The following is a 23,449-nucleotide window of genomic DNA, read 5'->3' as shown; positions in this document are numbered from 1 at the left end:
TGTTTTGTGCAAAATGCATAAACACTCACTGGATTGGATCAAGGGTTTCTCAGTCTGTTAAATAATATTGGAAAGAAACCCCTGTAAAAGTTAAATTGTCAATTTGTTAATGAAAAAAACCCTAAAGATACATGATACTGCTTCATGCCACAGATACTTTCACTGTGAAATGAGATTCATGCCAGCATAAACTAGTGTCAACAATACACTTGTATTCAGCTAGGATGGTGAGAAGCTTACTTATCCATTTTTCAAAAAGATTTTTTTGTAATTGTTTGTACTTTTATGATAGTCTTAAATATTTGTGGAAACTTACCATATTTGTAGAAAATTCTGTTCTAGGAACGTAAGTGTTACTGCGCCTATGGCTGAAAGGGGTAAATTTCAAAGACCAGAGTAGGATATAATGAAAAATCAAAGTTCTAGATGTTCTTGCCAGGAATAGAGAGTTAAAGCCCAGGATAGATATCTGCTGTGGAGTGGAACACCTCGTGACAGAATTAATATTTGTTGCACTTTAAAAGGAGGTTAAAGAATGTTCATAAGATTCTCATTGCAGTAATTTAAAATAAGGATAATTCCACTTTTAAATGAATGAAATTTCCCAATTATATATTTTTTTTCCCTGTGGGAAAGTTATGTTTTCAACCAGATGAATCTTTCAGCACTATTTTTTGCCAATATCAAAAATGCAGTTTTTCTTACCAAGTAAAAATACTGATCTTTACTATCACAGACCTTCAAGGGAACTATAGTCCATGTCATGTTTTCTGTCACCCCAAAGACTGGGGGTCTTTGTCTTTTCCCATCACATGTAACAATATGGAATTCTTATTAAGATGCATTACCTAAGAAGGGAATGTGGACATTACAGCAAATATTGCCTGAAAGGAAAGTTGAACTCCCAATTAATCTCCCAAGGAATTCTACTGTGAGGGACTGCAGTGGCATTTCTAAATAAAAATATTCTGACTTTAGTCAGTATGTTTTATTTTCATTAGTTAAAAGCAAAGCAAACCCACCCTTTTGGGGAAGTGTCAACAATCTGTATGTTTTTATTTTCATGAGTTAAAAACAAAGCAAACCACCAAAACCTTTTTTGGACAAGTGTTAACAATCTGTATGCACATATTTATTTTTACTGAGATTTTCTATGAAGTTATAATTTGACCAAGTCTTCATACTTGAAACCCAATAGAAAAATCAGTGTTTGGGTTCCTTCTAGATATATACATACTAATAAATTAAATTCAAAGTTCCTCTGGCTGAAAAAGGTGATAAGAAATAGGTGAGTGAATATAGTAAAGTGGTGGAAATAGATACTTCATCTGAAGTAAAATTTAAGCATTGTGTGGGATTGTTATGTAAGAAGATAGAAAGGACGAGGCACTTTTGCAACAGAAGAAAATGAGCTTTGCAGGTTTTCCAAGGTCAAATTAGCTGTTGGATGAAAGGTTCTTTATTGAAGTGGGAAGAAGCAGATTAACAGAACACTGATGTTTCTGCAAACGAGGCACTTTGATGCCACCACCACTGTGAGGGAACGTTGTGATGTCATCTAAGTCCTTACTTAACCCGACCAGCCCTCTTTTTGAAGACACCGTGCTGCAGCCAAAGTGCTGAAATACCACAGGGCGGGCTCCACAAGCTACATACCCAATACAAAATAAGAAGAGCTTCTTAGGGATGGTCCTACGGAACTTCAGCACACAGCTTAAAAAATGCTGAAAATAAGGCAACAGCTCCCACGAGGGAAATGGCAAAGAACACACATTCAAGAACTCTTCCACAGCTTTCATTTACATATTTTGCTTTCGTGGGTTGACAAAGAGAGATGCCCTGCACTCGACGGCTCTTTCTGGAATCCTCAAGAAGATACTCCTGTGTTCTCATGCAATTATTGACATTCACAGGGGGCGTGAGGAGAACTTTTATCAAAATGCAGCAGGGATGCAGCTCAGGGACTCTTTAAAGAGAGAGAGTAAGGCTACATAAGCAATTAAAGGTTTTTAGGAGGGCTTGACAGATTGCAGTCTGGTGGCACCACTGTTACTTTCTCAGTTACAAGCTGGCTCGATCTGGTTAACAACAAAGAAACTGGAATAGCACAAAACCAACACTGAAATATGTCTCAGAAATCATGGAGCTTTATGAGGTTTCTTTGTTTTTCCAGGGGCAAAAAAAAAAAAGGAAGAAAAAAGCTTTACAGAATTATGTGAAGCACAAAGTCATAGTTCACTCACCCCTGTAGGGTGCGGTAGCTGGGATCAGTAGCCTGGACTCTACTCCAAAGTAAGAAATATCACCAGAATGGGTTCCATTAAAGTAAGGTTTATCTACACAAAATGCTGCAAGATGTCATGGCATCAATGGTATATCCCATATAAGGAACCTTGAAGAACCACTGTCATGGGAGGCAGCCTAATGGGGCACATAGAACCTTTCTACTAACAGGGGATAGGTTGTGCAATGGTAAGAGAAGTTTTTGTGTCAGACTAGCAATTAAAATTAAAAAAAATAATTTATTTGTAGACCGATTTTTTTTTTACAGGGAATAACTAAAAAATATTAAGCCTGCTGTTGTTTTAATGGAATCCAATTTTAAGATAGAACACTTATTCCAAGTTCTATGCATTATGAAAGAAGTCAAACAAAAATACATGGCACTCCCAGTTATGTAAAACAAGAAAAATTACAAGACAATTTGCATATGCATCTTTGTCATCTGCAAAGTCAAGTCTGAACCTGCTCCCAGCACTAGAAACTGAAGTTCTGTCATTAAATTCAATGAGCATGGATGTAACCCCTTTAGATCTCACAGTCAACATGTCTATTTTAATAGATATAAATTCACACCATCTACTGGTTAGAAATCACCTTTTCTCTGTATGGATTTACTGTCTGGTGCTGATCAACTTTATACAGATGAAAACCGATGACCTAGAAGCAGAAGAGCTTTACCAGTTTAATATTTCCTCGGGCTACTTGCAATAACTACTAAAGTAGAAAACAAATAGATAACAAGAAATACAAGATCAAGAAACTGATTAAATAGGGCAATATGTTTGTGTTTAAGCAGGCTCAACAACCTCCTAGGAATAACTAAGCAGATTCTCCCTTTGGGAAAAGTGGAGAACACCACATCCAATTCGTGACAAGAGCCACAGGAGAGGAAGAGATTTGAAATATCAAACATAAGGGCATTAATCAAGTTTTAAAGGGCCATAGAAACATCAAGATATTAAGGTGTTAACAGCATTATTAGTAATCCCCAGGTTAAAATTTAATGGTTAAGATAATCATCAAAACAAAGTTCCGTGCAATGTATAGAAAGTGGCTTCAAAGCAAGTCTTCAGGTATATGAATGGAACATTTCTAAATAAGAGCGAGGTTTGGGCACAGTGATCATATTATCTTTAAAAAAGCCTTTACAAGCCTGTACTGGAAGGCCTTAAACCTGCAGCACAGAGCCTCTGCCTTATATACATATTTGCCTTTGAAAAAATACTGCATTTATCCACTGAGAGAAGATTGTTGCCTCTGATCTGCATAGAGCAGAACAGAATGTGAGGTAAGTCAGAATGAACAACATGCACAGACACTCACAGAGCAAGTCCAGATGGTGCTGCTGGCCATGCATTCCTCAAAAAGGAAAGAAAGGTCAGTGGAGATAATATCCTAATCAGTTTCCCAATCTTCAAATGAAATTCAGAGAAGAGAATTTCTTACCCAAAGAGATCATAACAGTTAAAACAATAAAATAACTAAACAAGCCTTGACATAATGGAGGATTTTCTGTTGCTCTTTATTGCAACCCTGGTCAATCAAATACAGAGGGAAGTCAGATAGAAAACCACACAGAAAACAAGGAAAAATTCATTCTGAAATGGATCTCAAAAATGAAAAAGCAATTTTGAAGAAGATGCTGATCTTTGCATAAAGTTTAAGATGATTTTCAGGGGGTTTTAACTAGAATTTTAGATAAAATTCTTGCTTATCTTCTTTTTTTTTTTTCTTTTGTGTAATTAAAACTTTATTTTCAGTATAAACCTCAGCATCTATTTCAATAAAAATGTTGACAAAAAATATCATGGCTGATTCCACAACAACGGTTTTGGAAAAGATGGGAATTCTGCATGCAAATATATTCAGTTTTGAAAAAGGTTCAGGCTGATTGTTTTGCAATAAGCACATGCAGTTTTTACTGCTTTTACTTTATTGGAAGAACTTCAGACTATTTCAAAATTTGGATCTATATTTGCATTTTTGAAATTCAAGACAGCTGTCAGTTTTCATATAAAAAGCCCACCCTCCTCTACTGAGAATTTAACAGACTTTAAAGTGAAATAATAAAAACATGAGAAATGTTTGCTTAGGCACACCGTACTTTCTCCTTGTATCTGCCATGATGTTATAAATTTAAATTTACCAAATTGTGATGATTTTGTGCTTGTTGGGTTCGGTTAAAACCTTAACATAGTTGAAACAGCCAAAAATTCTGGTGAAGTCAATGAAAACTTTGCTTCCATGACCTGAAGACACAAATTTTTACAATGTTACTGAAAGAAAAAAATAAACCCAAACCACTTCATCATGGAGATGAAAAGAAAAATTAACTTTTGATTCCTAAATCTCTGTAGTACTTAGGAAAACGCAAATCAATTGAAAACGGTATAAAGTTTAAAATTTCAATTAATGAAATTAAAAAGGAATAACATCCTGCACAGATGGATATTTAAGAAAGGAGTCATGTCTAATATGTATTCAAGCCTGTGTTAGAGTGGTTACTGGAGAAAATAATCCTTAGTAGTAGTGATTGTCTGTTTAATCTGTCACATTGCATAACCATTTCCAGACTGCCAAATTGGGTTACTGGAGAAAATAATCCTTAGTAGTAGTGATGACTGTCTGTTTAATCTGTCATATTGCATAACCATTTCCAGACTGCCAAATTGCTATAACATACCCCAACTCAGGTTTGCTACAGTTGTACACCGATCAAACAAAAATATTAACGCTAAGTAATACAGCAATAAACCCACTTTTATCCCATACAGCTTTATTAATGACAAACTGAATTTCCAGCAAGTTTATGCAAGGTACATGGTGAGGAAAACCAAGCTGGGCTTTCATTCCTTTTTTAAAAAATGTTATTCTTTTTAATTTCCAAAAGCCTATACATAGTCTTGTGTTTCTTGTAAGAATTTTGTCCTTTTTAATTGTGGTTAAAAAAACCCCAACATTTTCCAAAATTTTCCAAACCCTCAACATGTTCTTCAAGTGAGAGGGATCCCCCTGACCAACTTTCACCTCCAACTGGGTGTGACAGGTCTCCACAGACAGTTCTCTGGTGCCCAGGCCAACCACAAAGAGAATTTATGGTGACTTGCCCTCTTTCTCTCTTCCAAGCGTTGCCCCTATCACCTGGCTTTGGTTGGTGTCACAGAGAAAGGGCAACACACGCTCAACATCTCACCACAGCGGGGACACGCCCTCCCTTCACAGCCACCTCTGCCACCTTCCAGAATTGTGCATTATGGACTTGGGCAACAACTTCTGAAGGGCTTTCTCTGAAGATGATTTGCAGAGCAGTGAGGGCTCTCCAGTGAAGATCGAAGAGTCTTAAATAGTGGAGGCATGTTGTGTGCAGATAATTTGCCAAAGGGAAAATGGGGGGGAGAGTGAGGCAAGAGGTAGATGAGCCATCCCAACTGATTTGCGAGCATGTAAGACCATCCTTTACACATAAATGTGATATTTAAGTTAACCTCACAAAATGAAGTCCCTGATCTGGTAGAGATTTAAGCACATATGTAGCTTGACACATGTGAGTAGTCCTTTAGGACACAAGCCTGTTAATGTTCAACAAACGAAGCTCTTGCAGAGCAATTCACCCACAATATATTCAAGCCAAATTGAGAAATCTGAAAAAGAAAACAGCTGAGATATGAATATTTAAAACTTTGCTGCAGCAGTGGACATGTGTAATAACTTTTCAAAGAGATATTCAGAGGATTTTTTTTTTTAATACTGTACACACAGCACTTGTCCTAAATACATATTTACATTATGGACTGGAAAATCTCTTTTAGAAACTGTTCTGGTCTTCTGGGTAAATAATATTCCTTTTAAAAAATTATGAATACATATTTAACTGATAAACTAGAATGGCTCTATTAGGCACATCATAAACAATTTTTTTAACTGTCTAGTGAATATGTTTACTGCAGCAAAGAAATGAATCCAGATTATTTAAGCTCTGTAATTTATTTTCCAACTGCAGCTCTTTTGCAATTTTAAGCCCTCTCCCTGAACAAAAATAAAAAATTCTCCCTCCCTTCCTCTCAGTACTGTCCAGTATGAAGCTTTGTAGAGGTAACTGTGAAGGAAAACAAGTATTTTTCTGTGAACAGTATCATTGAAGCACCATGTTCCAAACCGTACATCAATCACTGTTGGCTCCTAGACATACGATTTTAAAAAACTTGTGATCCAAACTGTTCTGTCAAAGATATGGGTGCTCTGCAGAATTAGAAAAAGGTATTTGAATCATTTTTCTTTCTTTTCCCAAACAGAAAATATAAAATCCTAACTGATCCCAAAGAACCTAGTTAAGAACTGAACTCGTCTGTAGGAAGCTCTAAAACTTACTGCCAGACAGTGTTGGTTAATCCATGAATATTCAACAGAATAGAGATAGTTTTGCTTTTTCCTACTGAGAAAATATCTAAATACACAGATTTATAAAAATTATGACTGTTCATAGGAAAAAAAAACCTTGAACCTACTCTTCAGCCTGATTTATTTACTCAGTTTTGCTCAATGTCTGCACTGTTTGTGAAGTGTAAAAACCCTTGCAAGCTTGTCCAGATATCCACCTTACCTGTAAGCATCTTTGGGTGCCATTTTTCCATGACTATTAATTCCTTTTAAAGTAATTTGTAATGCTTTACAAATTAACTGTTCAGGTAGATTTTAAAACTTCACTTTGCTTACTTAAAGTTACATGGAGGTTTATAGCCTAACATGCCCCTGATCTTATTACTGTGAAATAGAAGATACTGAGAAGGACCAACAGTTTCCCATCTACAGGACAGATTTCTTAAAGGTATTGGAGGCAGATATTCATTTGCTCAAGATTTTTAACAGCACCACATTTTTAACAGAGTCCCAGCTTCATTTAGACATGGCAGAAAAGGCTTCCAAACATTCCTTAACCAGAAGTTCCCATAATGATATTTTATAGCCATAGTTTCAAAAGCTCTCAACACTCAAAGTGCTTTTGGAAATTTGGCCCCAGCTGTGAGCACTGACCTCTCCCGAAAATCTGTAGGGATCTGGCATGAAGGCATATGGAACATTGCATTTAGTCGCAGGAATTTTAATTACCAAAAACATATTGACAAATTAGAGAGAGTTCAGAGAAGAGAAACAAAAATGGTCAGGGGACCAGAGGAATTTACATATGAGGGAAGATAAAAAGAGCTATCTATGTGTGGCTCAGCTATGATATAATTGAGAGAGGATATATGTTAAGACTCTACAAGTGTTCCTAATCTTGTGTGGAGAATGGGGAAGAACAAATTAAATGGGATATGAGGTTATAACTACAGTTTCAAGTAAAGAAGGAAAAAGATAATCTTCTGGGTCTTCAAAAGAGCACCCTGACAGTGAGGTCAGGCTCTGAAATGTGGTCTGAAAGGAACAAGTTCAATGCTAGGGTTGTATGAAAATTTACCTGTGGGACACAGCTCTGAATGCTCCAGAGAAGCCTGTTCAGATTCCACTTTCGAACTAGATGCTGGTTTGGAGTGGTTAAGCTGAGCAGAGTTCTTCTTTGGAACAGCTCAAATAAACCCATTTGAGAAAAACAAAAACATTGACAATACCTTTTTTGAAGTAAAATATAGGTATTGAACTATCCCATTTTTTAAGATAATACCATTACTTAGAGTTATAATGTATAGTTGTTGTGGCCCTGAACTCTAAGGAAATAAACACCAGTCCTTGACCATAACTAGTATTTCAGAACTACAGGATTAGGAAGAACAGCAAACTGTGACCCATGAGGTCAGGCATGTCACGAGTACCCTGGCTCGGATGAAGTGGTTACTATGTGATTTGGATACCTGTGTGTAGACATACCCTTGTAGAGGCAGCAATTAATTAGTCAATATATAAATTAATTAGACAATATATCAGTTAGTCAATATATCTACGTTTATAATGTAGACAGTCACTACTAAGCTTGATTGAGGGCTGGAGGAAGTCGGGTGGGCAGGTGAAACAAAATGATCTGGGCTGCAGAGGGACCTGTGCTGGTTCTCTTGCCCCACTCCATCTCCCACCTTCTTGTGCTTCCTGAGCACAGTGCACGATCACAGCACACCATCACAGTACCTCTGGATGTGCAGAAAGCCACAGGATCTGTCACCAAAAAATTGCAACCAGCTTTTTGAAAAGCCTGAAGGGTTTTGTACCCTTGAGACCCCAAAGACATCCTTGAGCCACAGAAATGAGGGAACCTTTCTCCCTGACAGTCTTTTTTCCCTCACTGCCTCAAACCTCACTGTACAAAGAGAAGGGCTAAAACTACACATCTAGAAAAGGGAAAGAATCTATTTTCTGCTTCTAATTCTTGAAACAGAAATGTTTCCAGAGGAGGCCTCCAAAAGGGCACCTCCCAAGGAGATCTGATTATTTATCAGCCTCTCAGGCACTAATCCTGCCACAAGCAGCGACCCTCAGCAGAGGGGTGCCTGTGGGCGTTAGTGGGGTTCTGCAAGAAAGCTGGAGCTGTGTGCACAATGCTCACAGCAGTGTAGTGGCACCAGCTTTACTGGGATTCACTGAAAATTCCTGTCACAATCAGGTCAGATTAATATCTGCATTATGCCTGCTCCACATGGGAAAGAAGAACAGTCCATCTGAAATAATTCAAATTCAGGGTCATTCTTTTTAAAAAAGTGACTTTGGGCTGGATGATTCCAACTTCAGCCACTTTTACCTTCTTTGCATCTAGCTCCAAAAATGGGCTGTGCTGGCCAGAACTATGACACGAGAAACTGGAGAGGTCAGACAAAATAGACTGATAAGGAAAATCTGGGGCAATTTGACAATGAGTTTTTAGTTAGCTCTTCCTCTCCTACCTTGGCTGATTTTATAATCAATACAAATTAATTTTCCTCACCAAAACGTAGTCCAAACCCACAGAACCAACTGCTGCAGGAGGTCATCGAGTCAGATACTGCAGTTAGATTTAAAAAAGGACTGAATACATTTTATGGCCAAACAACATCTGTACAGTCATCCAAGCTAAGGTAATGGTGATGAAATTTCATGCTTGAGTGTGTAAAATGATTGCTACATCACTCAGAAAGGATTTTTTTTTCTTCCCAGGTAGAGGATTACACAATTGAGAAGATGCATTATAAAGAGCTTTCTGAGCTTGAGTTTTTTTAACCTTTCTCCAAAGAGTGAAAGATCAGCTCCTGAACCACACCGAATAATAACCTACCCTTCTACTTCTTCTCTTCTTAAACATAATGAAGCTCTTAAATGAGATGTTTCATTTCAGGACCTCCAAGTTTCTTTCATTTTTTTCCCCATTAACTGATCTCATGTGCAGGTAAAATAACTGAAGCAAATCTTAGCAGCTGCCAAGGTTATTAATTCACCCTCTTGACCCCAACAGGTGAGAGATGGGAGTTTGCACATGAGCACAGAGAGGCCTGAGCCTGATATTCGATGCAACAGCTGGCTGCATTTCTCATGCAACTTGCACTTACTGTACATCTGGCTTAGTTTAATTATAAAGCAAAACAAACAAAAAAATTGATCTTCCTTCATAGTCAGCAACTTAATGATAATTTTGACCATTTTTTCCTGTTTTCATCAGCTCAATTCTGTTTCCAGGACTTAATCATGGAATGAATTAAGCAAGGACAGAATATACATCTAGCTGAAGATTTTTGTGATAACTTGCAGCAAATTTAATTCACTGGGAGTACATAGGGGAGGAAACTGTGGGGTGGAATGACTGCTGAAACACTTAAAACCTCATTACCACATATCCCCACTTCACCCTGAGAGCTCCCAGCCTGTCCATTATTGTCCTGTCTCTACTTTCTGTGGGACTTTGAAAAGAAAAGGTTCAAAGAGCAAGACTTTCATGCTCCCCTTTCCATGTCAAACACTTTCAACTCCTGATTTCAAAGTGCCACTAGCTCGCTGTTCAAAGCCTGTGGACACACAGGGGGTGAGATAGGAGGAAAGGTTGCGCTACAAAGCCTGCTGCATTCAGAGCAATACGCAGCTCGGAGATACAAATGATAATATAAACCCAAGTACCTACCAATAAAACCGGCAATATACAAAAGGAGGGTTAGAAAAATTCTAAATAGCCTCTTTTTGCCCCCTCTCCCACACTGGCATTGTGTCATTATTGGTTTGGATAAAAGCCTAATCTATATTTTGAAGTGCAGCTTTTCCCTCTTTTGCAGCTATGACCAAGGGACTGCAGAATCAGGAGAGAAGCCCAAACCCCAAATAAGTTAGCTAAGAATACCTAAAGAAGTTCCTACCAACATCTGAAAAACCTGCCTTGCTCTCTTTGAGTATTCATCTACCTCCCCTTCCCTATCTGTATCCTTTTCATCTGCCTGCCCACAAGATTTGGAACACCATTAATTGGTCCTCAGGGAGGCTGACAGGCCTGCGCTTTTATGACTCGGTTCTTTGTATTGTACACATGTGGGCATCTCTCAGGAGATAAACAAAGGGAAAACGTGCTGAAAAGGGGGGCAGAATTTGTATAAGACTAAATGCAGAACAAAACACCCTCCCAATTTGCTGCTAATATCTTAAATTGCATGAATAAATCCACCCCCCTCCCTGTCTTCCCTCTTCCCCACATCTGCTTCTCTTAATCTGCTTTTCCTGATCACTACAGGCTCATCTTCTGAGGAATTTCACCTCCCATTTGAAATCAAACAGTCTAGATCTTCTTTTACCCCCCTGCTCCCATTCTCCCTCCCCCTTGCCAACAAAAGAGTGAGGTGGTCTTATGGGAAGATAAAAAGAATAGTTGATCATAAGAACTAACCTGGAGCCAACACCTTGGTCTTTCGTCCCTTCAGCAGTTTCTAAACCCTAAGCACCTGCAGCTAATTCTCATGGCTTCCAGCTCTGGTCTTGGATTTGCTGAGAGTGAGAGACTTTCTGGCACAGCTTTCACTGCTCAGGAAAAATAAGCTTAAAAACTCAGAGAGTCACCAACACACAAGCACAAAATTTAGAGCCCGTGTGTGCTTGTGCATGTACATGCCTGAGGAGAAAGCAGTCTGTGTCACACAAAGGAGCCAATAATTTTCAAAAATGGGTACTAGCAACCTTGGCTGCTGACCAACAACATGCCAGAATTACTACAGAGATTTGGTATTTACCAACACAACAGGCATGTGATATGTTTTTCTCTGAGCTGGACATTTGCAAAGGAGTTCTGGATTGAGTCTTCCTGGCCTTACTTACAGCAGTTTTGATAGAAAGACAAGCATTTATCCTGCTTTCAGACCTGAAAACCACTGTGAATTTGTGAGCCAGATTCACATCTGGAAGGCAGGTGTGTGAGTGCTTTTATGTCCACCTCAGCACATCCTAAAAATCTGGTCGTTAGTGTCTGTGCCTAGAAGCTGAAACAACACAGGCAGAGCAGGACTCGGGTATCAAAATCCACCATTTTCATTCTATCTTTTTCCTCCCCTTTCTCTCTTAACCTGCCTATATTCCAGTGGTTAAGTAGGTCTACCAGACATAGATGTATACTTGAAATCTTCAGAAGAGGAGGAGACATGGATCTATATATTCCATGGCTGGAATATGTACTCCTAAAAATCTGTGTAAAATGTGGCTCCTTCTTATCCACCATATTTTTTGAAGATACAAGTGGTTGGTCTGGAGGAAAGGGCCTAGGTAACCAGAGTACTGAGTATTGTCAAGGAAGGTACCTGAGAGAAAAGTGGAATTTATCATGATCTTGTCCTGAACTTTTTAATTCTTCACAATAAGGAGCTCCTAGCTCAACATGTCAATTTTTTGTGAATAATGATTCGAGACAACTGACTTTTCCTTTCATGCAGGGACAATGCATATGGTGAATGTATTTGGGAGGTTAGACCCTTAACTTGAAGTTGATGGAGCCAGAGTCTGTCGGAATGATATAAATCAGTTTTTTGATCTTCAGGGCCCAGAGCCTGTAGGACTATCGGAAGATTTTAGCTATATGAAGAGCTTAGCTATACCTCTGACTCAGTTTACACATCTGAAGAAAAATCTCATTTGCAGCTTGATTTCTTTTTTTTAGTCCACAAAATGTTGTTTTCATTCTTAACCTTTGAATATATACTCATCATTGGTGTATTGTTTATATTTTTTCAAGGAGAATCATGTACACATGGCACAGGCTAATTTTTTTTAATTTATTTCATTTTTTTCCCAGAGGCTAGCCTGTGAAGGCAAATTTCCTCAGGGAAACTAAAGGAAAGGCCACAGTGAACACTTTACATATGTCAGTTCTTGTTCTTCCAAACTTTTACTGAGGCATGGCAATTTCCACCTGGTTTTCATACCATACTCAAGAGCAGGAATTTCAGTGTGGGTTGTAAAACCTGCTTAAGAGCCTGTGTAATTTACCTCATGTTGATTACTCTGTGTGGAACAGCTAATGGTACATGAGTTAATTAATCTATAGCTGCCTTGCCTGTCTGTGCTAAATAGTTGCAATGGCTATATCTTTGAAAATCTTGAGATACCATTTTTTTAATTGTTACAAGTGACTTTGTGCACCTGGCAGAAATAGGCATTTAAATTACAGACTAGGTCTGATTTGAGCCCAGGGTCTAAAGACATCTATAAAGGGAAAATGTCCCTGGAGAGAAATATATTCCTGCAAGAGAAACACTGCTCTCAGCTTGGGAAGAGACAGCAGCCAGGCAGAGCAGCTTTTGGTAAAGGTGAAGGGGATCTAAGAAAGGCATCAAGCTGCAAGCTTTTGGTCTTGTGTTGTTCCCACTATGCTGGCCTGAAAACTAAAGGGCAGTGTGAAAGGCCCATGTGTTAATACAGTCATATGAAACACTGTCACTATTAATTTCCTCTAGCTTCCCTGAAAATGAGCTGAGCAAGGTTTCTATAAAACAAAAGACACAATTTAAATCTACTTAGCCCAGAGAACATCCCTGCTTTGTATAACAATGCACACACACACACGGTGTGACCATGAAGAGCCACTGAGGGGCAAAGCACTGCCATTCCTGCAAACTGCTGGGATTATTTGCCTGCCCAGATCTCCAGGTATTACCCATCAGAGCCGTGCACTGAAGTGGCAGTGGGAAGGAGAGGGGAGAATAACTCAGCCCAACTCTGCGCGATACGTGAGACCTTCCTCATTTTCTTCGTGATGCTAGAACAGGGCTGGGAATGCAGATTCATTTTTCAGGACACAGTAGGATTGGTGGCCCTTCATTTCTCTGCAGTTCAAGACTCCATTTTTTTCTGTTTCGAAGACTGCAGTTCAAGGCAGAGCAAAAGTGGCAGCGTTTAGGTTTGCACGCTCACTGCACTGCTCGGCTGTGTGTCTGTGGGCACCAGAAAGCCACAGTAATGCACCTTTAAACATGACAAAGAGATCATTTAAATATAGTTGTTTGTCACTGGCTTATAGCCTATCTGGCAGCCAGTCCTAAAATCAGTGTCTGGAGCCTGACTTTCGGAGATTTTGTGCCATTTTACATGAATAAAGGACTTTTCCTTTTAATGCTTAGGAATACATTGTTGCACTAAAATAGTCACTTTTCAACCCCAGCTGAAAATGCCCCTTTGGGGATTCTCAGCATATGGATAGTTACATCGAAAATCAATTCTTCTGACATTCAGAGCTTTCTTTTGGAGAGGTTTATTTGCTCTACTAACCATTTTAAGCCTCTGTGGCACCTTCTTACTCACCATAACTGCTGTGCTTAGTATCTGGCTCATAAGCATTATTTGATTTCAGTACCCTGTACATTGTGTCACTTTTTAAATTAATATAAAAATTGCTTCAGCAGTCTCCTCGTCTGTGTTGGTGTTAAACCTCTCTTGTAGAAATGTGAGGGGTGATAGGGAGTGTAGGGCATTAGGGATTTGGGGTGCACAATCCCCATCTCCCCTGGCGTTCTCCCTTGCTCCCACAGTGCAGCTGTTCTCCCCAAGCCACCAGGTACATACCAAAGGCACTTTCTTAGCACTGGTGACAGAAGAGGTCCATGGCTCAGCTCACAGGTCCAATTCTGCTGCAGTGTGCAGGAAACCTTACCTGAAGAGAAAATAAAGAAGTTGAGTGCTAATATTGAGAACATTGAATAAGAGCAGTTGTGGAGTGTCACACACAAGACAAATGACAGGCCATGGGTTTGTTTGAAACATGCAATTTTATACTAACAAGCCATAGAAAATATAATGGATTACTTTCATTGTAGGTCTTCTAGAAATGGCATCTTCTGGGGGCAAGTTTCTCCATTGCTCCAACTCTGCTAGAGGCCAAAGAAGTCTGTTCTTTTAGTTTTCAGTTAAATATTTTCTACCAAATTTATTTTCTATTTACTATTTTTATTGGTGGTGGTTTTCTTTTAAGGAGAAGGTCATCTGAAAAACAAAGAAGTTTGGTTGGGGGTTTTTTAATATATGCTGAGTCTTGAAAATTCTCTTGGAATAAATGATATTTCAATTTACTTCTCTGCAGAAGAAGCTGTTATTCCGTGGAACTACATCCCCATTTCAAACTCTAATGTTCACTTCATCTGTAGATTTTCAGGGCTTCTTGTCTGTTAGAGTAAAAATATGGTTAGTTTTTCTGGAGCTAGTGCTAAATTGCTACAATGCTCTGAGATTGGTCAGTCTAAGATGCTAAGAAATAATGCCTCATACAGCATACCCTGGACAGACTATTTTTGTTTTCATTTGGATGGATCACCACCAGCAAGAGAAAAATTCAAGCACCTCTTTTGGAACATATGTTTTATACAGCAACTGTTATAACTTTTTTTTTCTTGCCAAACCAGTCTAATAATTACAAAAAGCAGTATCCATAGAACAACAAACTATTTTTCTAGTTCATGTTTAAATGTCTTACTGTGACCTTCTTCCCTGTTGCCATCACTACCCTACTTTTGGCTGAAGTCTCTTTAAGATGGGGAAGTTACATCAGCAATTTCACCTACTCTGAAATCACCTCATTCTGCCCTGATTTATACCCCATGAAATCCTACTGCCCTCAGGGGGGTTCTCCAGAGTGTAAGGCTGGGCAGAGTTTGATCCAGAATGTTAAATACTGGAGCATCAAAGTTATAGGTTTATTGCAATTATTATTGGTCCCCATTGGTTATTTACTTATGCTATATCTCAGCTACAGTTAAATTCTATGCTACAAGGTATGTGGGGAGAAATAAAAGCACAAATAGCAAGTGAGTGCATTGATTTGGAATGGGCTTGAACCTGTTTTTATGCCCCAGGACACTGCAGAAGTGGAGGGATTTTCAAGGCTCCCCACAAAGTGACCTGAGAGCTGGGATTCTGGGTTGTCTGAAAAAGCTGTGCTGTAAAGTGAGGCAGCTCTGGCACTGATACACCAGAAGCTCAACTTTCTCAATCTCAGAGGCTGGGGTGGGTTTTGGCACCCCCATCTCCCTCCCTGCCATGCCTCTCTCACTGATGAGCCTCTTCAGAGGCCTCAGTCCCGTGAACATCTTCACCAAAGCAATACCAACACTTCTGATTCCTTCAGCACCCCAGGCAATGTTTTCCTGAAGATTAAGGGGCAAATCTTGGTCACTTCTCTGTGAATTGTGTCTGGAGAAGGACACCATCCTAAATTACCAAGCTTTTGACTCAAGATTTTCCACAGTCTAACCATAATTTTAATAATCTGGTATTGTATATATACATCAGGCCTTTTACTACAGATTCCTTCAATCATGCTTCAGAGGTTAAGGCAGAATTGAGAAACTAAAATCATACCTAATTATGTACTATTTCCACCCTCAGAAATGTTGTTCTCATTTACGTATCCAAGATCACAATATCACTGCAACTACTACAGGAATTCTCCATCAAATGACTCAAAAATGTTCATAATGGACACATACATCACTTCTGAACTCAGGTGCCTCAGTGAACACTTAAAATCAAATATTTACATGTCAAAGGGATATTTTGCAAAGATGAGCTAAAATAAAGTCAATCCAAGCCCCTCAGGCAACAGGATAAATACCAAGTCCAGAGGATTTTACATTTCAGATCTTTTCCTCAGCAGTTTTTGGGCTGACTGAGATGGTCTAAACCTCGCATGAGCACCACAGACACAGAGTGTACTTGGGAGAGATCAAGAAAATAGGATAACACAGATCCCACTTTCCACTAAACTACCTTAGAACTTATCACCATTATAGGAAATCTATCGACATGCCATGAAATTTAAAATTTAAACCATACTGATAGAGGGACCAGAACAATAGACACCAGAAAGAATGACTCTTTTAAATTTACGTGCTTACCTTCCTCATACTATGCATGAAAAAGCAGTGCAGAGTCCTCCGTAGGTAACCATACATCAAGTGACTACCCAATGTTTTCCCTTCTAGAATTTCTGCTCTGGCATGTAGGCCTTCAACACAACAAAAAATGTGTATCCCATGTATTTTCCTTCATATAAAATCTTCAGTTTTTTAAATCAAATAATCCAAATTAAATCTCATTCTTTCACTGTGAAAAGTCAGTAGTTGAAAAAAAAAATGCATTTTACAATCAGGTCTATAGCAGTGAATTTTAGGTGGAAGAAATTTCTAATTGAGTGTGAGAAGTTCCCTGATATATTGTTTTATGCCTGTCTTTTCTGTTTGCCCACACTATCTTGAATTCATACTTACCAAAAAAATGAACTTTCAAATTTAGCAGTCAGATTTGCTTGTCATAATAAATAGCAAACAGAATAACATGGGAAATGTTTGTCCTAACAGTTATTACCAACCAGCTTCTCAAGACTTTTACTGGTTGAGAAAACATTTTTCCTTCCTTTTTCTGTTGCACTCACTAATCAGGATCCAGTGTGCCTCACAACAGTCAGCTGCCATTGTAACAAGTTACAGGAAAATTATAATGCTTCCTAAGCATTTCCACAGAAACAAATTTCGTGTGTGTGGGTGGACAGTAGGAGGAGAATAACCTTGGGAAAAACACAATTATAAACAGCTGCAGCATGCATTAAATGTAATTATGATTGATTCCTATAAATAATTCTTTGTGTAAATTTCCACTTAAGCTGGATTTGCTGTTCGGGTGCAGTGGACATTTCTGCATTAAGTGATTATGCCTTTTTATTATTATTAAAAACACAGATTTTTTTTTTTTCCCCACTTGGGAGAGAAGATGGAGAAAGAAGACTTACTGTACCAGCATGAACTGCTGAAAATCTGGACTATCACAATTAATAGTTAAACAGCCTGGACATGATGAAATTGTTTGTGCCTGAACAACAAAGAAGGATTAAAATGAAACAGAGTGCATCATCCAAAGTTATTGTCAGCAAAACCTCATAGCACTATTTCAACAAGATAATAAATGTATAATGATAGATAGCACCTGATCAACCACTATGGAACAGCTGACTATATTAATAGGACTTGACATTTGTTCTGTTTAATGGAGAAGGTGCTGAGCACCTAGGTTTCTGCTATGCTAATTGCTTGGTCATTTAAGAAAGAAATCAATACAATACAGCCCTCACAGGAGAAAATCTTGACTGATTCTTTACAGTTCCTACAGCAAAAATACACTAAATCATGGTCATTAATTCATTTGACTAATTCAACACTTAAAATTTCATTCATTCTCATATAAGATTTTACAACTGTCTATTACATGAACATTCAGCAGTGGTAATGGCAGGAAAGATCATATAAAATGACTGGGAGAAGGAAGGATGGTTCTTCTGGAAGCTTTATGTAGCACAAGCCTGATCCCACCGATATTAATTACAGCTGACCCTTTACTTCAGTGAGTGAAGACAAGGGCTGTGCAAGGGCCTTGGCACATCTGTGTGCTCAGTTCTCATTGCATGTGGGGGAGCTACCAAGAGCTGCTCAGTGCTTTGAAAAAAACCCCAAAAACCATCTTACTAGCTCTGCAACACTGACGTGCTCCAGCTGACCCTCCTCAGAAGGCTCCAGCCCCATATTCAGTAGTATATTCACAGAAAAAGGTTGGAAGGGCCCTCTGGAGATCATCCCGTCCAACCCCCGTGCCAAGGCAGGGTTACCCAGAGTAGGTGACACAGGAACACCTCCAGGTGGGTTTGGAATGTCTCCAGAGAGGGGGACTCCACACCCTCCCTGGGCAGCTGTTCCAGTGCTCTGCCTCAATGTGACAAAGTTATTCCTCATCTTGAGGTGGAACTCCTGTCTTTTAGTTTATGGCTATTGCTCCTTGTCCTGTCACTGGGCACCACTGAAAAGAGCCTGGCACCGTCATCTTGGCACCACTTTTAAGACACTTGTATGCATTAATGAGATCCTCTCTCAATCTTCTCAGGCCCAGTTCCTGGAGTCTCACCTCACCGGTGAGATGTTCCAGACCCCTCACCATCTTTGTGGCCTCTTCTGGACCCTCTGCAGTAGGTCCTTGTCTTTCTTGAACTGTGGAAACCAGAATAGAACCCAGCACTCCAGATGTGGCCTAAATAAAGCTGGGTAGAGAGGTGAGGATCACTTTCCTTGACCTGCTGGCCACACTCTTCCCAAAGCACTCCAGGACAGTCAAGCTCTTAATGACATTTCTAACCACCTCTCTTCGACAGGAGCCAATGACACATGCTCAAAGTTAAGCTGCTTGACCAATATGATGATCCCAGGCTATCTTTCTGCTCTGTGTACCTCCTCAACAATTTAGGTTTTAATTTAGAGGTTCTTTCCAGCTGGGATATATCCTTAATTTTGGGTATAGAACGTATGGACATTGCAAAGTATATCAACATTTGTAAGAAAAAATCAGAAATATAGGGTGTAGATACAAAAATGCTGCTAGCAAGGATTTTCTTGCTATTTTCTAAGTCCATGAGAGACTTTTCTCTCTCACAGAAGAGGTAGCAGAGTTATGTAAACAACCAAACACCTGCAACCTTGAAAAGTCTTGTTTATGGTACAGTAGAAAAATATTTTGACAATGGATGTTTTAGGATTTTAGCCAATCACCCCAAGGGGTGGCTGGTCCTTTGTCCAATTAGATTATGAAGAAAAAAGTCTATAAAAGAGTTTGTAAAATAATTAAATAAATCAATCTTGCTGCACCATTCCTGCCTGCTGGATCTTCTCTCCTCCTCCCCCCTATGGCTGAAGGACACAGTGATATACCCTAGGGCCCAGGCCTGTGGTAACAATAGGGACCTGATTTTCTCATTGATATCTCTAAAGGTGTTCATGTTTTAGTCTTTTTCCCGCCCTTGACATCTTTCATCATGTCTTTTTTTATTTTCTGTACATCTGCTGAGAGCTTTATTAGCTAACCAAGCTCTCTGCATGCAGTAGGGATGGGGTAACCATGCTAGAGGTTGATATCTTCCAGCTCAAAAATATCACCTGAGGGGTTTGTCCAAATTAACATAGTGTCAAAGGCAAAACTGGATTCAAAGCTGAGCTCTGCCAGTGCCTCAACATGGAGCAAGGTTTCCTTAAAAAATGGCTGCCTAGAGAGCCTTCAAATCAGAGATAAAATACTGTGCAGCTTCTTTGCTATTAGATCCATGGATTTTTTTTTTTTTTACCATTTCTTCTTCCTCTGCATGGCTGTGTGATTAGCTTGATTTAAAATAAAACCTTGCTTTCTTTATAATAATGATTTGGTGGCACTACGAATGAGACAGCTTTCACCTGACATGAGTTAGGTTATTTTTACTGACTTTTGTTGGAATTGCTGGTAGTTCAGGAGCTTTAATCTCTGCATGGAAGAAAAAAGCATTATTTGCTCCAAAGTTACAGTAAATTAATATGAACAACCCTGCTGATGTTCAGGTTTCATTTAGTATGTAACATATAGAAATGCTGTTAAGACTCCACAGAATACTGAAGATTTGTCTGCATGCTTTTCAAACAACAACAAAAAAATAAAGCTAGTACATGCTTAACACCCTCAGGCTAATTTTTTAAGGCATGCCTCTAAAACTGCATCAAAATATTTTGTGAATACAGTTTTTCACACTTGACCTCTGTTTAGGTATAGGAACCAGATGCAATACAACACAGAGAGACTCAGAAGCTATATTTATCCTTTTGACCATAAAGACATTCCTTTATTTTTATTTTTCCTTATGACTGGATTTAAAGAGCTTTTGTTTAAAGACACCATTACCCTTTTTTAAATAAGCCAGCAAAACAAAAAAAAACAAACCAAAAAAAAACCCCACAAAAACACAGAAAAAACCTAAACCCCTGAACCAACAAGGGCTGTACATATTTTGTAAAAAGCATTCTTACATCAATCAAGCAAATATACATTAGCAAGAAGGAAACACATTAAGACTCATTTTCCTTTTTCCTGTGCCAGATTGTTTCTTTTGTACTATATATCAGAATGAAAGTAATTCACCTCTCAAAACAAAATTTTAAAGAACAAAATATGACTGTGATGCACTTCTGCCGAATACAGTCAAATTTCCATAAAATGTCTGCAGGGTTTTGCACATTAAAATTTCTCTTACTAAAAATGTTTATGGAAATAGGTCATTATGCACATTACTAATAGAGTGCAATTTGTTGCTTTTAAAGGAGCTTTTATACTAATAGTTGTGAATAAACACATTTATCAGACATCCTAAATAAAAACAACATATACACTGGCAAGCACAGTGATCCTCACACACACAGCAGGCATGGATTAAAGGAGTTGCTCATTTGGGGCCCAGTTCCACTGCCATGGAGCTCGGGGGAATTTCTGACAGTTTTTGTTGGGTAGATAGGAGATGGATGGTGTCTCAGCTGTGGAAATGGGATAACAGAAGGTACCACAGGATCCAATAATTCGAGTCCTACCTGCTTCCACACAACTTGGCCAGACCCATTAAGGCTCTTCCTGTGTTTATTTGAAAAGGGGAGCAAGGGTTGGGATGTCCAAGCAAAACCTATCCTTTGCAGCCAGAGCTGCAGAGCCCAGGCCAACAAGCCCAGGCCCACAAAAGCATCATCAACCTATGGAAAACGAAGTAGATTTTCACATCAATAGTAGCAACTGTGCTCATATGACATCAGAATTCTCTTTGATATGATATATATCCCATTAGCAGCACTCGGAAACAATAAAAGAATGATAACAGCTATTGTAATTTTTCTTGACTTCTGAGGAACAAAGAAGATACAGCCAGGCAATTACACTGTGCAGGTTATCATAGCATGAGAAGCAACAGGATACCAGTTTAAAACTGCAGGACTCACTGAGGAACATCTTACAATATATTTACACAGTAGCCAGCATCCATTCTCTTAAAAATCCCACTTAAACCGCAGATTAGATCACGTAGAAAGTGCAAATGAAATGAGCTGGTTTAGGAAGATATGTTGATTCCTGTGGTCCCTTGCTTGGTTGTCAGTAAAAGTGAAGAAAATGTAAAACATCTATCCAATTATTTCAGTTAATATACAAGCATTAGGCATTCAAATTCCTAATTAAGAGACAACATGCCCTGTCAGGCATCTGCATGGGCTATTGAACATTGCCTAGATTGTTCCATAATTATCCTGGCTTAATAGCTCTACAAATGTAAGCAATGTGCATCCATTGAGGAAATGCACTGCTTATCACATGAGGAGGAACAGCACACAGAACATGCTCTGCCACGGTGTATTTGTGCTGCAGGTTTTCAGTGGAACATGGTTTAATTAACAGCAGGCAGCCTCGGCTTAGGAGCTGGCTGCTGTTGGCAAGGAGGAAATGTAACTCACACATCAAAATGTATTTTCATGACCAGATTTAAACATGCAATCTCAACTGTTGGAAGTGCTCCATTTCAGATTCCAGTCTCAGTTAGGCACCAAAAAGAAGAGATACCATGTGCAAAAAGATATATTTGTAGCGATTTCAGCACGACCCTTTTCAAGCCTCATTTGTTAAAATCTTCCGTCTCTCAGACCCATTCGCCAAAAAAAACAGAAAAAAAAAACCAAACAAACCAAAAAATCCAGCATCCTCTGGGGCAGTCATGTTGTCAAGGAAACAGATTTTCATCTTCTATGATTTGCATAGTCGGTAATTTGCTACAATTTCCTTCTTTTTAAGCCTGATGCCTATGTTCAAGACTTGACCAAAGTTGCCTTAAATGGTGCAGCCATAGCATCAAGATGTCTATTCTTTCATACTTTCTGGAAGAACTGGGCAAATCATGGATATATCCTCCCATGGAAAGTCTGCAAGGAGCACAAAAATGAAATATTGCAGCTCTTTGGTATGGATTTCTTCTGCCCTTTAACTGATAGGCTTTGTTTTTGGAAAATAATATGTTTTAGGGACTTTCTGTACCTTTCTCTTTCTCTATTCCTTTTGCTTTGAATAAGATAGAAAGAGAAAAAGGAAAAACAAAGAAAAGGCCATTTTCAAAAAGGTAGTGGAAATGTGAAGAAATTTTAGAACAGCTGAAAACATGCAAACAAAACCTATTTTTTCAGCACTGTTTTTGTTTTAGCTAAAACTCTAAGTTAAGAACTCATCAGCCTCTGGTCAAGTTTACTGTTAAAACCCCTGTACATGGATATTGCATGGGATGCAGCTTCTTCAAATCCACCAGCTGCAAAACTAAAATGCATGAACTTGGCAGCCTCAGGATGTTTCATGCAACAAAGTGAAGGAGATACCCCTCAGCATTTCTCTTGAGACTTCCAGGAAGAACTGAAGCAATCCTCAGGTTCCCTGTAGACTGCCATCCCATAAATAAATAACATGAATAAATATATCTTTTTACCTGGGACAGATCCAGCAGGGTTGAGTTGACTAGAGCTCGTCTTATGTGGATTTTCTTCTCCTTTTTTATATCATTGTAGGCATTATTGCCATAGCATCTGATGGTGAACTTCCATCTCATTAAAATAAAGGTTTTTGCCATAGCATCTCACACCTATTTTGCCAGTTCTGGTGTGAGAAAACTTTACTTTGTTCTTCTAAACAGGGATTACTGATTTTGAAAAAAATTATGTATTTACCTCTTCTTTCCTGTCCCTGCCCCTAAATAACTAGAATTCTACATATCAGAATACTGTAGGCCTCTGTTGTGTATTTTTTAGTCTGGAATCTGACACCACAATGGGTATTAAAGAGGCATGCTTTTTTCTTCACTGGATATGTAAACCTTTCATTAATTAGATAGGAAATTAATCATCTATCA

General features: G+C 38.8%; 1 long non-coding RNA gene across 2 annotated transcripts in view; it reads right to left on the bottom strand.

Moving 5' to 3' along the window:
* Nucleotides 1-23,449, bottom strand: part of LOC108444694 — a 216,227-nt gene that overhangs the window by 32,360 nt on the left and 160,418 nt on the right. The window contains exons 4-7 of one of the 2 annotated variants that reach the window (XR_001859329.1): nt 14,767-14,858; nt 14,503-14,679; nt 14,263-14,350; nt 3,607-3,642 (exon numbers count right to left, since the gene is read on the bottom strand). This is a non-coding gene — a long non-coding RNA (uncharacterized LOC108444694). The remainder of the gene's footprint in view (nt 1-3,606; nt 3,643-14,262; nt 14,351-14,502; nt 14,680-14,766; nt 14,859-23,449) is intronic. The other variant, XR_001859330.1, reaches the window with a different exon arrangement.

Source organism: Corvus brachyrhynchos, unplaced genomic scaffold (assembly GCF_000691975.1).
Source record: "Corvus brachyrhynchos isolate BGI_N302 unplaced genomic scaffold, ASM69197v1 scaffold191, whole genome shotgun sequence".
Taxonomy (NCBI): domain Eukaryota; kingdom Metazoa; phylum Chordata; class Aves; order Passeriformes; family Corvidae; genus Corvus; species Corvus brachyrhynchos.
Note: the sequence above shows the minus strand (reverse complement) of the source record. Positions and strands in the feature narration are given on the sequence as shown.